The 17,128-nt window shown below is 41.7% G+C and overlaps 1 long non-coding RNA gene across 1 annotated transcript; it reads left to right on the top strand.

Moving 5' to 3' along the window:
- The first annotated feature begins 8,728 nt into the window (after positions 1-8,728).
- LOC130198646 (uncharacterized) lies at positions 8,729-9,746 on the top strand. The gene is made up of 3 exons (XR_008832659.1): positions 8,729-8,816; positions 9,007-9,211; positions 9,374-9,746. It is a non-coding gene; the product is annotated as an uncharacterized LOC130198646 (long non-coding RNA).
- The last annotated feature ends 7,382 nt before the right edge of the window (positions 9,747-17,128 follow it).

A 17,128-nucleotide genomic window follows, 5' to 3' on the forward strand; every position in this document is an offset into this window, starting at 1 on the left:
GGGTTTCCCCCAAAAGCACCAAGGATCAGCCATGAACAACGAGACCAAGGTTCTGTTCGTGAACATCTTTATCACACACACACACACACACACACACACACCGCAAACCTGCGCCTCTGCTCACTCTCAACTGAGCGCTTTTATCAGGCCGGCGTCGGCTGCTGACTGATTGCCAATCAGCCAGCAGCTGAGGCCAAATTGGAGACAGCTGCCACAATCAGCTTCAAGCATCTCTAATATTCATTTAACTTGAAACCTAAAAGTAAAAAACATCAATTCAATGAGTGAGGAAGTGGAAACACGTTACTTTGTACATGTACCTGCAGACAGCAGTCAGTCGCTGTGTGTTATTGTTAATACAGGGCTGGTTCCATGCTCATCTTTGACCTAAAATGTGAACTCTGGTGGTGGTTTTCTTTGCAGAAAATGTTAAGAAGATCCTGATGTGCTGATGGAAATATGTCTCCCTTTATGGCCGTATTGGAGATTGTTTGCGCTGCCGCTGAGCCCCCACGGTGCTTCTAGTGATACTTCAAGGCCGGTAGAAAATGATTCTCCAGCTTCCTGTCAGGGAATCGCAGCAGGACAACGAAGCAGATGGAATCCACTTCTGGAAAAAGCGGTGACTCTTGTCGCTCAGCGACGGGAGCTCACCGAGAATACCTCCACAAACTATTTTTGTTTCTTCCTCCACTTTATCTGTTGCCTCGGAGTGACTAATAACGCTGGCAACTTTACATTTTCTCAATCTCCCAATGGAGACGGCAAGAACTCCCCCAGATCAACAGCGAAGGAGACACACTTTAAAATCTAATGAGATCCCTAAGAGTTCTCTCATATTTCTGTCAATGCTGGCCAGGTGAGAGAGGACACAGGGCCTCCAATTGCTATTGATCCTTCAGTGAGCGAATAGTTCACGAATAGTTTCCGTCGGCACGTCTAAATCGCTCTCTGCTAAACGTGCTGCTAATGATTAAACCGGCCTCTTGTGTGGCGCTCGGGTCTGGCGCCTCCGAGGAAGAACGCATATTTGTCCTCGGAGTTTATAATGCGGCTCACTTCAACTTTTAATCTGATTCATTGGCATTAATTCAAAAGTCAATAAGTTGCAACGGTAGTCGCCCATTACTCTCCATTATCTCACCTGGCTGACGGACAGAGGGAAATATAGTGTTTGTCAGTCTAATATCACTCTGGTTGCCTTCAGGGAGGTGTCAAGAAGAATAACAGGGTAGATGCATCAGAATGACATGAGAATGTGAGGAGCACACCGATAGTCTCAGTAATGAATGCTGCCCTCCGCTCACAGATTAGTTTAATAGACAAGCGAGGGCTCGTCGTTTGGATGGACTTGCAGTTGTAGGGATGTTGTTCTATTTGGATGCGGAGTAGAGAACGAGCTGCAGCGTGATGGCGCTGCCACAAGTCTTCACGGCGGGTCACTCGCCAGCACCGAGAATGTCCACGGCCGGGACCAGCGCGAGAACAAAATACAAAAACGCCTTGAATCGAAGCAGACGGGATACACGGTAACGGCGAGAGACTTTCTGCTCATGAAGATAATATTATGCTTTCTTTGCAGAATAAATTAAAGGCAGTAATTCATTAAAAAATGCATTAACTCTCCGACAGGCTCCCATTAGCATGAGGACTTCCTCACTTTACATCTCTCTGAGAGAAAGCTTTGTTGTCGGTTTTCCTTTTTTGGTGTGATTTATGAATAGAATGCTAGTTTTTTTTGTACGTTCCTCAATAACTGCATCTGTCTAAAAACTACTGCAGCCACAAATAGATCCACTAGGACTGATGCTCTCCTCCACTCCCCCTGGATCCTCATTATCCAATGCATGCACATCCGGAGCCGAGGGGATCCAGGCTTTTTTGGTTACCCCAGAAGTCGTTAGTAGTTGGCAACGCTGTGGTGCAAAAAAAAATGAAAAATGCATTTCACATGAGAGCGCCCGAATCGCTTCACACAAATCCAATTGGAATGTCTTTGATTTCCACGAGCGATGACTTGCAGATAAAGATGGGGATTCTGGCAAATCTTTTGAGAAAATCTTTTACATTTTGCACATTCTCCCCCACATGGGAGAAAATTGCAACGCCTCGCTTGAGTGGTATGGATTTGCATACAAATTTGTTTTAAAATTGGTCTTTTAAAAAAAAAATCATCTTTGCTGGTTTGTCCTCTCATAAACATTTTCATTTTACTGAGGATGATGAAATGACTCATACCCAGCTGTCATGATGCTGTCATATATATATATAAATACATATATACATGTGCTCTCTGGATTGCTGTTGTAGAGGACATTGAAAGATATTCTAGTCAAGAAGTTCAGTGGACTTATGAATGTATAGATAACACCTAAGAAACTCCCAGCAGCAACATTTCAACGCGCCACTGATCGAGGGGCTGTTCGTGTTGCATTTGTCGTCGATGTACGTAGATGATCACAAACGAGAGCTTCACCATTGCGGTGCGCAAGCTTTCTGGTTTCTGGCTGTCACCGGCAGGTTTCTTCCCCAAGCACCAAGGATGAGCTCACAAAGAAGGATATTTGGTCATATATTTTATTGCCATGTGTAGACTGTGCCTCTGCTCCCCACTCCCTCACTCCTCAGTCCCTACTGCTCCTTTATGGGGACAGACGCACAAACACATACACAGAGTGGCCTCAGCTGGGCTGATTAACAATTCACCACCAGCTGAGGCCAATTAGACACCGTTCCCTGAACCACACCCCCACAGCACCCCCTCTGCAGCCGAGCCTAAACACACCCCACTGCCACATTGCTTCACCCTCTCCGTCCAATGACATCGCAGCATTCGGTGTACGCCTGTGACGGATTCACAGTGCAGGAAATCTACTTTGTTTATTTTAGTCAGTGAGGCTTACTATTAAATTAAGACTTATTGCTAAATTAAAAGTTAAGAATTAAAACCCCCTCAAACACTTTTGGAAAAGCTGGCGTTTTTAATAAACATAACATGTTTAGCCCCCAAACAGTTTGGCTGAAAAACAAACTTTTTTTAAAAATTAGGCAACATGAACTACTCACCTCCGGCAACAGATTTGATTAACAACCCGGCTTAGACGTCTGGCTGGGAGAAATACCGCGGTTCATAATTATAATTTTCATGCACAAAATACTTTGTTGAATCTGGATGCAAACTTGACACCTCATATGCATCTCTGAGAGCCAAAAGGTCAAATGTGTTGAAATAACTAATAACCACTGCAAGTCATTAATAATAATAATAATACTTTGAATTTATATCGCGCTTTTGTAGATACTCATTAGCCCAAGTCATTTGTTTAACCCTCTGAGACCCATTACTGTCTTTAAGAGACTCTAGCAGGCTCAGTCTTTAAATATACTGATGTGCAACTAGGCGGCCTAATGAATCCATAGGTACCAACCATGACGTGCATGGAAGGCTGAGACTGTTATTGATTCAATTATTCCAACTGTATTCATGTGCAATGATGCTAATTCCCAAAGTAGCCATTTCACCTAGTGAGGCCATTCACCATCACGATAGATCCCTGTCTGCTCCCTGTGTGTACTCCTGTTTCTTCCCCCATGTACTTATGTTTTGTTTTTGTGCCACCCTACAGTTTCCAGATATGTACCCATCTGTTTTGTCTCCTGCCGCTCAGCATGGATCCCCGGGGCCCACCTGTGCGTGGAGGCTTTGTGCGTAGTACCACGGAGTCGAAGCCGGTGCCTATAGGTTACGGTGTCGGGCCTCGGGCCCCCACACGGTATCGCCGCCCTGTCCCTCCAGACCGTGTCCCGGTGAGAGTTCGGTTGAGTTTCCCTTTGACTTTGTGTCACGGCCTCTCGGTTATCTAGGGGTGCACAGGCCGTAACATACAAATAATAAGGGATACAGCTAAAAGGAGAACAAAGGAGGCGAACAATAAAGTAAAATACTTAAGCAAAATAAGGAATATTTATTAGCACATCTAAGGCTTAACAAAAGGTAAACTAAAACAGAAGCAAAAAAGGCGTCAGGGTCTCCAATGCTAACTCGAAAACAAAAGTTCACACTGAACTACCGTAGTGAAATGAAAAACAATACTGAGCTCCCTGTCTTACCACAAAACAGGAGAAAAGACACAACAAAAATGGCAGAGAACCCCTACAAAACTTGACCCGAAAATACACAAATGGTGGCCTACACTTAGGCACCATGTCACAGAATAGTCAAGCTCAGAGGTGGAGAGAGAGAAACACTTAGTCTGGGTGTATCTATGTCCCGCCCACTGATTAGGTGATCCCTCTCAGGTGGTGTAGCTCCACCCTCTTCCTGAAAGAGGGCTGTCTCAGTCACGGGACGTAACACTTTGGTTTGTTTCTTTATTCTTTGTTTTCCTCCTGCTTGGTAATGAATGAAGTCTTCTGGCTGGATAACATCTGCTGCGTGAGCGTGCGTCTGGGTCCACCGACTACACCGTACCATAACATCTGGGATGATTACAGCCTCATGAAACTTAAAACGCACAAACTCCACACCTTCAGAGAACATGTGGCTAGGTTTATCGGCAATGACGGGGTTTCTGAGCAGTTCCCACGACAAAAGGGTCTCTCAGTTCAATCACTGAAAAGTACTATTCTCAAAGAAAACTCAAATGTATGTTTCTGTGGTGTTCCTGAAAGTCTCTGTGGCGTATGACCTGCTATCTCCCCCTAAAGATCCTCTATGCCCCTCATGGCTGTTATGTAGAACTGTCGCAAACAAGTATAAGGAAAAAGTTTATACACAATATATTAAATGTTTAATTACTGTTACTCTGTGTTTAATCATATATTAGTCTGGTGTTTACACAGATTTGTTCTCAACAAATCTCAACACTCATTTTGTCTCCAGATGCTCTTGTATAATTTCTATTTTATTACATTGTTTTAGTTTACTCTGTCTGTTTCTGTTACTTTCTATACTCATTTGTATTCTTTTCTGCCCTTGTACCCCACCGGGGATCAATACCAGTTGATCTCTACTTATCTTGTCAAAATGACGCCCATTGCTTGACAATAAACAAAGCATCTGAATTATTAGCATTTGGCTCAAGCTGCTTTCCCAAACCCTCAAATCAATAAGTGACTCCTTATACTCTAATCCTCTTGCATGGCTCATATACTATCAAAAGCAATTTGCAATGGACATGCTCGTCTTTCGACACCCACATCGTGTAGAAATGATATAAATAGTCACGCCTACTTACTGCTATACATCTTTAACACCACGGGATGAGTTTGAGAAAAAAACACAATTAACTGACAGTTTCACAATTAAGTAAACACCGTGGTGTGAGTCGGTGTATGTGGAAAGGCAAACGCAACAGGAAAAGAAGTCAACTCAAAGAAATAATTTATGAAAGCAAGTTTCACACAAGGGAGACGGAAACTCAGAGTAATGAGCAGCCTTTAGCGTGTGGAGCACATCGGTGCTTCTTTGTCTGAAGATATTGGTTCTACCCTCTATTATAGGATATTACAAAATCTCAACTCTGAGACGAAATGGCTTTAAATGATACGATTGATTCAGTTACCGCCTTTCTCTTTCACTAAAAATGAGAAAGGTTTAAACTCAATTTCAGCTGCCATGGAATTGTTTTTATATTATTACCATAGACGAATGCCCGGTATCAAGCTGGGGGAGAATGTCGGCAAAAACTCAGGGAAAATGTAATTATGGTTGGAGGAGTGATTGACCATTCAAAATAATGCTACTCCAGATATGGCCAATCTGGAAGGCCTAATGCGCCGATATGACAGGAGATCCATATTACATCTTGCATCCGCGTAATGAAACTCTGATATTAGAGACATAAAGCACATGTAATTGGCAGTTCTGTTTAACAGTGCCGATACTTAGGTCAGAGTATCTTTGAGATTTCATTAGCTTTCACACCTGCTCACCACTGGAAGTCGCGACACATATTAATTACCGAATGCTGCAGGAATTCATTAGCCGCCAGCTCACGACACGTAAACTGCACATGTCGGGGGAGACATATTTGTTTCAATCAAAATAACTTTCGACAGTTTCGACACGTCAGTTTCGACACTATCTATCCTGGCATTACTTAACATGGGAGGCGTTTGCATAGAAAAAGGGCTTATTGAATCATGAAGTTGCATTTAAAAACACTTGATCGTGGTGTCCATTTCTGAACCATTACCCCCCTGAATAGTAATAGCCTATCGTTTATACCAACAACTAACTCTAACCCTTTTATTCCAGCGCACTAAAGATAATAAGCTCCACTTTGTTGTTTGTCTACAAAAAGAAACAAAGAATATTTGATGAGAGCCACAGCTGCTTGTTAGTGTTGCTTTACAGAACTAAGTATGCTGCAGAGGGGAAAATAGACAGAATAAGCCGCACAAATGAGCTTCATTATCCGTCAATGATTTTAAGAGGCTTTGTGAAGAGATCCACGAGTGAAATGAATCAGTACATTTATATTAGAAAACACCAGTGATTCATAGCAAATGCACCAGATTATCGGGTATCAGAAGGAATTCTAAAAAAAAAAGAGGGTGAGGAATGAAGATACCATGTCAAGTGATTATGTAGTTACTCCCCCCTTGAAACATAAGTTGAACAATCGTTGTCAAACTCTCACAAAAGAAACATTCACGTCACTCAAAGCTGATCTGATGAGCTTAAAGAAACACGAGACAGGAGATACAAGGTTAATGTTTCAGCGTGAAAAAAAAAGAGAACTTTGTGTATCTGGAAAGTGGCTGTGTTGATCTGTGAGTCATCCTCCTGTTCCTGCAGTCCTCCCTCCTCTCTCGCCTTCTCAGATCCGTCGCCCCTCGGTCCGTGTACGTAATGTTATTTCGTTTTTTCGTTTCATTCCAAATACGGAATACGGAAATCACGTGGTTTTTTCGTTTTCCGTTTGAAAACCAAAAACGGAAAAACGGAATACCACCTCCGTATTTCGTTTCTGCCGTCTGAAACCAAAAACGATAGAACGGAAGTGCTTAAAATGAAGTCAAAATAAAATCCAGTGATACATATTCGTATTAACCTTAGAAGAATATTAATGAATCAATATAAAGAATAAATAATTAAACGGGGATATTTTAACGATGCAAACACATAGCAGGGTAACGTTAGAAGAATATTAATTAGTCAATATAAAGAATAAAGAATTAAACCTGGATATGTTAGCGACAGTGGTGACGACGGGAAGTTTAATATTCATGTACACAGCAAGAATCACCTTCTCACTTAATGTGTGTGTGTGTGTGTGTGTGTGTGTGTGTGTGTGTGTGTGTGTGTGTGTGTGTGTGAGTGTGTGTCGGGGTGTGTGTGTGTGTGTGTTTTGAAACATATGGTTGGAGGGAGCAAGAAAGACTGTCCCACATTTACAAAGAAACAAATGGTGCAACATAACAGGAGGGTTAAATGTAGTTGACACTACAAAGGGTTGCATTTTGGGTAACTGAGTTTATTCTGTGTTTATCTCCCGCAGTAGACGTGTTTAGGTTTGCTACTGCTATATAGACCCTTTTGCACTGAAGCACGCAAGATGGACTCCAGCCTGTTACCTTACTTAGATATTGTACAACAAATGATGCATAGTGGCTGTAGTGATGTGGACATAAAAAAACACTTGATATTTGAATGTGGCTTGCGTAGAGGAACGTCCGTGGCCAATATTCGGAAGTTTTGTAAAGACCACGGGTTAAAAAGACAGCGAGTGACGGACCAACAACTTGAAGCTGCAGTCTCAATGCAATAACACAGCTAGAGTGCAGTCAGTTTATTTGCGACTAGAGATGCATACAACGAAACTATAAGTGTGTGTAAGGTTAGTATGTTATACTTTAACCCTCCTGTTATGTTCGTTTCTTACATACAGCCGTCATGCTCCCGGGTCAGTTTGACCCAAAAGTGGTCAGAAACAAAAAAATCCTAATAACTATAGTTTGTACCTCATCACCAACACCATTACTAACAATCCAATCAGTTTTTAGTGGAATTGAGTTATTCACCCCTCCATAGATTTAATGAAAAATACATGTTCAAACAATTTTTTAGGTACATTGAAAAAATCTAAATCTAAATTAAATTGCATTAGTTTACTAGAACATGTATATTCTCCTACATTTTATTACCATTTAGTAGAAAAATGTCATAGGGTGATGTAGATAAATAGAGATGAGACACCTATGTTCAGGGTCATAATGACCCGCCCACTAAAAATCAAGCCAAATGAGTCATAAAGGATTTGTATTGAAAGTAAACTTTAGTTATGTTCATTTATAGTGTTGATATGCATACATTATGTTATAAAAGATGACCAAAGGCCAGCACATAGTCATCCTCTTGGTGCAGTCGTATGGATCTGCAGAAATGTCACTCTTGCCTGTCTTCAAAACTTGAGAGCCCTGAACAGGGTGTGTGTCACTCTCAGTCACCCAGTCTATTAGAAGTACTAGAGCACCATATTTATTAGGAGAGACATGAAAGAAAGCCTTACCTTAGTGTCCCATGTCCAATAAAGGTGTATTTAGGGGGGAAATGAGAAACATTTGTAAAGTGTGGTTCTCGTGGGGTGATGGCTGGGTATAGATGGTTCATACAAACAGATGGTAAGAAAGACTGTCCCACATTTACAAAGAGGGGGGGACTCCATAATAGCTATTGTATTTAGTAGTTATATAGTTATTGTAACACGGTCCGAAAACTGTTCTACCTCACTCTTTTCATACAGGAGAAGTTGGCCAGCCACCGCCACAACACTGAAAGGCCACCATATCTCCAAACACCATCGACAAAGGTGATCGACATACAATGGTTTTGCTGATTATAAAGTTAATCAACATGTAATTAAATAACTATTTCACACTTTCATTAATTATTCAGAATGGTTAACTGAAGATATTGAAATGTGTGAAAGTAAGTTAGTCTGGGCGGGGAAAATATTTGTTTATCAAGAATCTGAAAATGTCTCTATTTTGCAATGACAGAATCACAGAATCGAGAGAATCTGGCCAGAAATTAACAACCGAGTTAACTACCCATTGAAAGCTGCATTGGTCGAACTGGTGGATCAGGAGGAGCTGGACATGGAGGACCAGATGACTCGGTTCTGTGTGTCATCTTTGACATGCCAGTTGGCCCAGATCGGTGTTAACCGAACTGTGCAAGCATGGAATGCACACAGGATTCCTGGTATGTCTATGGGTTGGTCTTTCATGCCTTTTTTAATGTGAATAATTATTTTCAAAATGTTTTACTATTGAATGTTTCTTAAACATGTTTAATCAAATACTAGAAGGAGCATGTTGCAATACATGGCATGGTTGTGACAGCCACATTGAATTATTATTACAGGGAGGGGGATACCAAATTACTTGGCCAGAGATGGATGCCCAAATAAGCTGTCGACAGACCTTTTGCCAAATGCATCTGTGGCTGCAGACTGGTACGACCAGGAAGTGGGCTCACTGACACGAGTGTCAGACTTTGGCACCAACCCGTTTCCAAGTTCACAGGACCAGGAAGCTGCAGTGAGGGAATTTGCTCTGCAGTGCCCTGATACAAGTGTACTGCTGGACAATGTAGTGAATAATCTGCCACAACCGTTCAAAGATGGACTCAAAGGCCTCATCGACATCTCAAGGAGAAGTTGTCAACGCTGATGTTTTTTTGTGTGTCTAAGTTGTTATTGTCTGTGCTTTTTAATTAATTGGTTCAACTGATGGGATGTTTTTTTCTTTTCTTCAAATGTTGGGGGTTTAAAGGGAGAAATATGTTCTTTTTGAATAAACACTTCTGTCTTTAAAGTCTGGCACGAATTTCATTTTTAATCTGTAATGGGAAAGTCTGGACCTGTAACACCAACTATTGATAGTGACACGGTGTGTTGACCCCCTGCCAGTGTGAGTAAGGCACTGGAAGATGGCTTGTTCAGTGACCTCTGACCTAGGTAACAAACTTACACCCCAAAATATACACACACAAGACGGTTGCAGCCGGTTTAGGGCGGTGAAGCCATGATAACTTCATACATTAGCCACCATCGTATCACTTGTTTCAGGCTCATAAGTCGGTCTCCCTGACAGCCGGGTATCACAGATTTGGACCCAGTGTGAAGATTTCCCACTGGAGGAGGACCCCGATGTGGTTGGGAACCTCGCTTGTTTATGAAGGGCAGTTTAAGGACCCTGACACCCTCAGTTTGGATGCCAATCTGATACCTATTGCTTCACTAAGAACACAGCTGATGTCTGAGCACTACAATCAAACAGCAGGAACAAACAGCAATGATAAACAATCTGAGCCAACCTATAAATCACATAATACTAAACACCATTTTGACCTGAGCTTGTAGCAGGTATGAAGCTTCAGTGGAAGCTCAGTCAGGACGGTTCATACATCTGACATTCACTTTTCATTTGGAACAGCTCTTGGAAGGCAACACTTTGATGATGTAAATCATGCGAGCAGATTAACTGCAGATGGAAGAATCAGAGGAATTGAGATCCAGCAATACAATTCAAATACAGGAATGTAATCCTAATGCAATGCTACCACTAATTCTGAAGGCTTCCTCTTTTAGGGGAGTAGTTAACTTGTGCTTGACATAAAGAATTAGAAAATACCAAAGATTGTCTTTCTTTACTAATCTAGAAGTGTGCAGATGTCATTGGATCAGATATAAGTAGCCTACATGTGAGCTACTGCTCTGAGCTAAAGAAGGCCACGACCTGTTAGGCCTACTCTGAGCTAAACCTGTTGCTATTAGCTAAACAAGGCCATGACCTGTTGCTCTGAGCTAAACCTGTTGCCATTAGCTAAACAAGATCATGACTTGTTGCTCTAAGCTAAAGAAAGCTCTGAGCTGAATATGGCTTATCTAAATGTACATGCAGAGATATAGCCATCTAAACTCAGGCAACAACACCGAACAATCACTACTATAAACTATGTGAGACATGTTAGAGATGTGAGGAGCTGTGCTCTCCATGTTTCACTCTGATACAATAACTCATGGAGTCAGCTCCTCAAAACATGTTCACACAACACAGAGCTCCATCCTTCTGGAGACCAAAGGACTACATGATGATGATGTGATGTAGTCAGAGGAGTAGAGACACTGACAGCAGAGTAACAACAGAACAGGTTACATGTTTATGATGATTTAGTTTATTTCGATCAGCAAAATATACAACAATCATAATTCAACAAAAGAAGAAAGTGGCTGACCGAAAGGGTCGAGGCTGAAGCTAACGAGCTTATAAGTGCCCTAACCTATGATTTCTCGAAAAAACTTATTTCAAAAAATCATATATATATATACACACATACATACGTATACATATACATACATATACACACACATATATACATATAAACACACACACTATACATACACACAAATGCATATAAACATAAAACGAAAAACAAAACAAAAAACGTGTCCCCATTAACCGTTGATGTAATGATGATGTAGTAATGAAGGTTACAGATGAAGCACAGGTGGTGCTGTGACTGGGTGCTAACTGAACGCTGCTTAATAAGAAAAACTCAACTGTCTCTTTATTTTTCAATTGTCAATATGTATTGCCTCGTGGTCATCATATCCTCACTCTTCCATGTGGGAATGTTTAGTTCCAAAATGACCCAAATAAAACAAGTAAATACATGATGTATACAACTATGCTGGAAATTAACCATGAACATAAATATCAGAGGAAATAAACGGCATATACATATGTATCAATAACAGGTATACTGCCATCTAGCGGTATAAAGGTGAACCGTTTACTTTGCGGTGGAAATATAGTCTCTGCACAGAAACATTACTTTGATTAATCTATATTAGGAACTGTGTTGCATCAAACAATGCAACGATTAAGTTAGAAGGTGATTCTTGCTGTGTAGGCTACATGAATATTAAAATTCCCGTCGTCACCAATGTCGCTAACATATCCAGGTTTAATTCTTTATTCTTTATATTGGCTAATTAATATTCTTCTAACGTTACCCTGCTATGTGTTTGCATCGTTAAAATATCCCCGTTTAATTATTTATTCTTTATATTGATTCATTAATATTCTTCTAAGGTTAATACGAATATGTATCACTGGCTTTTATTTTGACTTCATTTTAAGCATTTCCGTTCTGTCGTTTTTGGTTTCAGACGGCAGAAACGAAATACGGAGGTGGTATTCCGTTTTTCCGTTTTTGGTTTTCAAACGGAAAACGAAAAAACCACGTGATTTCCGTATTCCGTATTTGGAATGAAACGAAAAAACAAACTAACAAAACGTACACGGACCCCCCTCCCTTCCAGACACCCTCTCCCCCTCCATTTCTCACCGCGGCCGTAGGTGGGGAGCGTTGGATCCCTGCTGCATTACCGCAGGCTTCTGATCTAATTGTTTTGTAATGCAGGGATTTTGCCGGGGATGACTCATTACTCTGAGAACGGGGGGGGGGGGGGGGGAGTGCAGATGTCACCAGAAATTGAATGAGTGCAACAACAACAAAAGCAACACAACTGAAGCTAATGAGAATCCCCCTACAAATCTGTCTCTTCAAACTGATGTGCTTCTCTTAATTTTTCATCTTTTTCTCAGTATTGTTTTCCTATTTTCTTTCAGTGCACAGTTGCTCCAGATTTCATGATCTCCTTCTCTTTTTCCCGCTGACTATAGCTAATTTGCGCCCCGAAACTGTCATTGTTAATTCTAAGAGTTTAAAACAGCATTATTCCCGCGGTTATAGTCAATCCAATCAGGGTGAGTTTAATATCTTTGTCCACTTGAAACATACTGGACAGCTCAGTAAACAAATACTAACCTGATCATTAAAGTACCAGGGGAGAAAAAAAGCTCGAAGAGATTATGGTCCATTTATTGCCACAAAACCCACACAGAAGTGATATTGGTTTTGTAAAGATTTTAATGGGTCTTAACTCGATTGAGGAAAACTTATCTTTCCTGTTGCAACATAACAGCATTAGGCTTGGCGATGTCCAGAAACGGCTCTCCTTTAGAGCTGTAAAGTCTAAACCATCATGCCTCCAGTTGTCTTTATATTAAAGCATAAACATGTCAGTATGGAAAAACAGACACTAGCCCATTCATAATACACAAGCTGTGATCCCTGCGCTATTTTGAAATGCTCCAGTAAGATGACACATCACTGAGAAGTGAGAACACGGGGTTTACAATTGTCTGTGACTGTCTCTTCAAGGAAAACTTCTAAAAATATGAACTACACTTCTGGACAACCACAACAACAACAACAACAACAACTGTGACATGTTCTACATCCAGCCCACAAGGTAATTTATGCATATTTATGCATATTCTAACAGGTGTGAAAACACACCTGTTAGAATATTGTAATCTGCATAAAATGAGAAAATATGCATTTTAACTTGGGCTGAACAATGTTTAAATAACATAATGTAACCATTGTTCCAAAATATATGGAAATTACAATACAGCACACAAAATAGCCACTTTTAATTCAATAATGCCATGCAGCAGAGATTAAAAATCATATTTATAGTTAATAAAACATATTTGCTTGGTACAGATACTTCCATAATCATTTCAATCGGGTTTTTAAAAATGAAAATGTGAACATATAAAGTGGTAGGGAGGATTGAGAACTTTCTTTTATGTAGAAGGTGACTGCACGTCACTGTGCAGATGTTCCTATCCCAACACTTTTCACAGAGTTTTAAAACAATGTTGTTTTTATAACAGTGACTTGTAAATAACGCCTCTAACACCAGCTTGTTTTTGCTGACCTCCAGTGGCTGAGGTATACACTTTGGTGCAGTGATGTAGAAGTGTACTCCAAGGTGCGTCTGTTCACTGTAACATCATCGTGCTTTCCAGCCTGGTGTCACATGTAAATGAGTCCTTAAATATTAACCCCTTCTAAAAACTAGTGGCGACAACACGTCTTTCCCACAGCTGGTGCAGCAGCGTGGACTGTTAGTTACATCACACAACAGCAGGTCAGAGAATGCAATGTGCTATGACTGAAACTCTGATAAAGCAACCTATACTGTCCAGTAATGCAAACCATAGCTCACGTTTTGCTCTGTTTCTTCATCAGGAGATATACAGAACTGGCAAAAAAATTGTCGATTTATCAATTACTTGTCTAAGAATGAACTATCTTAGTCCACTCTGGTAGTAAATTAATTAATTAATGACGTATGTTGGTTGTCGACAGACAGTTGCAGATGAAAATTGTCTTCTTTTGTATTTTTAATTGTTGACAACTGAGATGAAGTGGTTTTATATGTATCCTAACGAAAACCACTAGGGCTCCAGGACTGTGAGGGAGACTCAAAGCATTCCACAATAGCACTGTGTGAAATTCAATTAAAAATAGAAATATCTCTCACTTATGCTCACAACCCTCATTCCCTCCTCCACAGTATGATGGCACACGAGCAAGATGATGCGATCCAAAACCATCACCCCCTTCGTCCGATCACTTTTCGCCCCTGGAAGTCTAATTACGCTAAACGGCTTTTCTCCCCGAGTGGTCCCTTCTCCGCTCACCAGGATGTGGGCTGCTGGCTACGTGTTCGCTGACCTGCTCATTATTCTTTGGCTTTAACTTGTCTCATGTTGAAATGCGCCTAATTGTTAGCTGGGGACTTGCACACAGCGCCAACCCAGGTCCACACACCCTTAACGGAGTGTTTTCCTGTCAGGGTCTCAGCAATATTACACAAGAATAAACTCTAATGAGTAAATGTTACATTTACAATGCCTGCACTAGTATCTACGCTGCTGCACCTCAATGTGCCATTGAAGGTTAGTATGTGTCAAATACTGGATGTTATTGTCATATTGGCACCAACAGTCAAGTGAAAGAGGATCAGCAGGACTCAATGCAATAGATAAAAACCCTGAGCATGACCTGTTGATCTCTTAGGCTCTTTTGAAATTGTACGTTCTTTTCTCTTTGCATTTAACCGCTCTAGATGGCGCGCGTGCCTTTTTGTGTGTGTGTTTTCGACAGCGCCGCTTCTTCTCCTTCCGCTGCATGACGAATGCCACGGTAGTCACCTGCAAGCCGCCACCAGAGATTCATCTTGCTTAGAACATTCCGCCGGGTGACAGGCCTGATTGAGAAAAATGTCTGTTCGCAAAAGAAGAAAAAAGCAGCTCAGCTTAACGTCTTGCCGCCACTTCTCTCCCCCCCCCCCCCCCCCCAACCTGTTGTTCTGCTCATCCTCAAGAAAGAGAAGACCATGATTTATAGGTCCACGCCGTGCTGTGAGGTATGTGGGTATTTGTGAGCATAATTGAGCAGTGGAGTTTTATTAGGGACTAGTAAGTGTGTGTGTGTGTGTGTGTGTGTGTGTGTGTGCAACGAGATTGAAACATGTTCGCAGCCCTTGCAAAAGTGTCATTACTGGTGCCGTCTGGGCCTCATTATCTTTGTAAATGAAGGACTGCAAAGGTCTCGGGTCAGAAAGCTGCATCGAGAGAATGAATAACAAACTCCTGGACAAAGTTTCTGACGGAAGGATGGATTTTTATTCAGGAATATATATATATATATATATGAACCATTCAGTTGCCATGTAGACACACACACGCATGAACCAGCGCACACCTGCACTGATGCGTTGGCACTGACAAAGAAAGAAAGATAACTGCAGACACATAACGTATTTCACGTTCTGCTAATTTGCCCAGATGTTTACCAACACTATCAAAGCCCCACAGATGTTTTATTCAGCAGCATCAGCTCCGAGTCACGCAGCCGCGCATGCCTCACCCATGGCTAATTACACGACATATGAAAGGGAGCGGAGATGCTCTTTGACATCCACACACACACACACACCTCGCAGCGACCGGCAGGAAGCTGGAGCGAAGGACGCGGTAAGCCGGGCTCTGGATCCACTCAGCGTGGCTCCCTGAGCCGCTCTGCTCTCGTGTGAAATCCCTTCAGATCAGTGGCGGCTGGTGAAATTTTGTTTTGGGGGGGGCGCAGTTTAAATAGCACTCATGAGAAGAAAAGTGGTTTTGAGTAGAATATTGTAAAAAACAAAGCTTTATTTAAAGAACACACCGTGCTCAACACTGTCCAATAACAACTATCAACACACTGTGACTTTGGGCATGAGAGGTTCAGAGCAGCTTTAAGGAACATTGGGTTGGGTTTCAGAGGTTTGCAAAATAAAAGAGTTTCACCCTCACATGAAAGAGGTTCAGAGCAGAATAGTCAGAAAGAGATCACATGTTACATTGGGTGACAGAGGAGACCCACTACTGTAAAGACAAGTAGCCTCCTCTCTTTAAAGTGGGCAAACTTCTCCATAACTCTCTGGTTAAAGTCAATCATGTCTGTAACCAGCCTGTTTCCATTATTCTTGAGGGAATGTGTCTGTTTTTCCAAACTTCTTCGTTATGTTTTCGATGCCAGTTCGGTCTCCTTCTGCTGCTCTGCTCTGCAAACAGGGTTAGCTTCAGGCTGTTAGCGAGTTAGCGCCATGCTCTTAGCTAGATAACTGCGGCAAGATTCGTGCTTTACACTTGTCTGCAGCTCTTTAGATCCCTCACCCCGTTGTAGTCTAGAGAGTTTCAGTCCCAGGACTTTGGAACAACAGACAGAAGAAACTAAAGAGTGCATTACTCACTGAGCACCAGCTAACCAGCTCCGGTTAGCAGCCTGCTCCCGTAGCTCCGTGGAGCTCTCTGGGCTGAGGGAAGATACTGGTCTCTGATCTGCCGAATAGTCCAGTCACGTGAAATAATAAAACGATGTCATCGGCCAATGAGCGCACATTTTTGTGCCCCAAGATTCACGTTTCATCCGCCAATGAGAAGCCGTCCTTGCCGAAAGGACTGAAATGTTTACTCGCTCCCACACATTGGGCCGGTGTCCCGAAAAAGGGGAGGGGCTTCTCTCCGTGATAATGAGTGGCGATATATTGTATTTTTTCACATTAACTGAAGTTGTTGTTGACAGGCTGACGGTCTCCCACACACATTTAGCGCGTCAACACGGTATATTTACTATTTAAATGATTTGGCATATAATGGTTTTTGACAGGGTGTATTTTTTTTTTTTCATCTAAAAATGTTAAGAGGG

This window comes from Pseudoliparis swirei, chromosome 8 (genome assembly GCF_029220125.1).
Source record: "Pseudoliparis swirei isolate HS2019 ecotype Mariana Trench chromosome 8, NWPU_hadal_v1, whole genome shotgun sequence".
In the NCBI taxonomy this organism is placed as follows: Eukaryota; Metazoa; Chordata; class Actinopteri; order Perciformes; family Liparidae; genus Pseudoliparis; species Pseudoliparis swirei.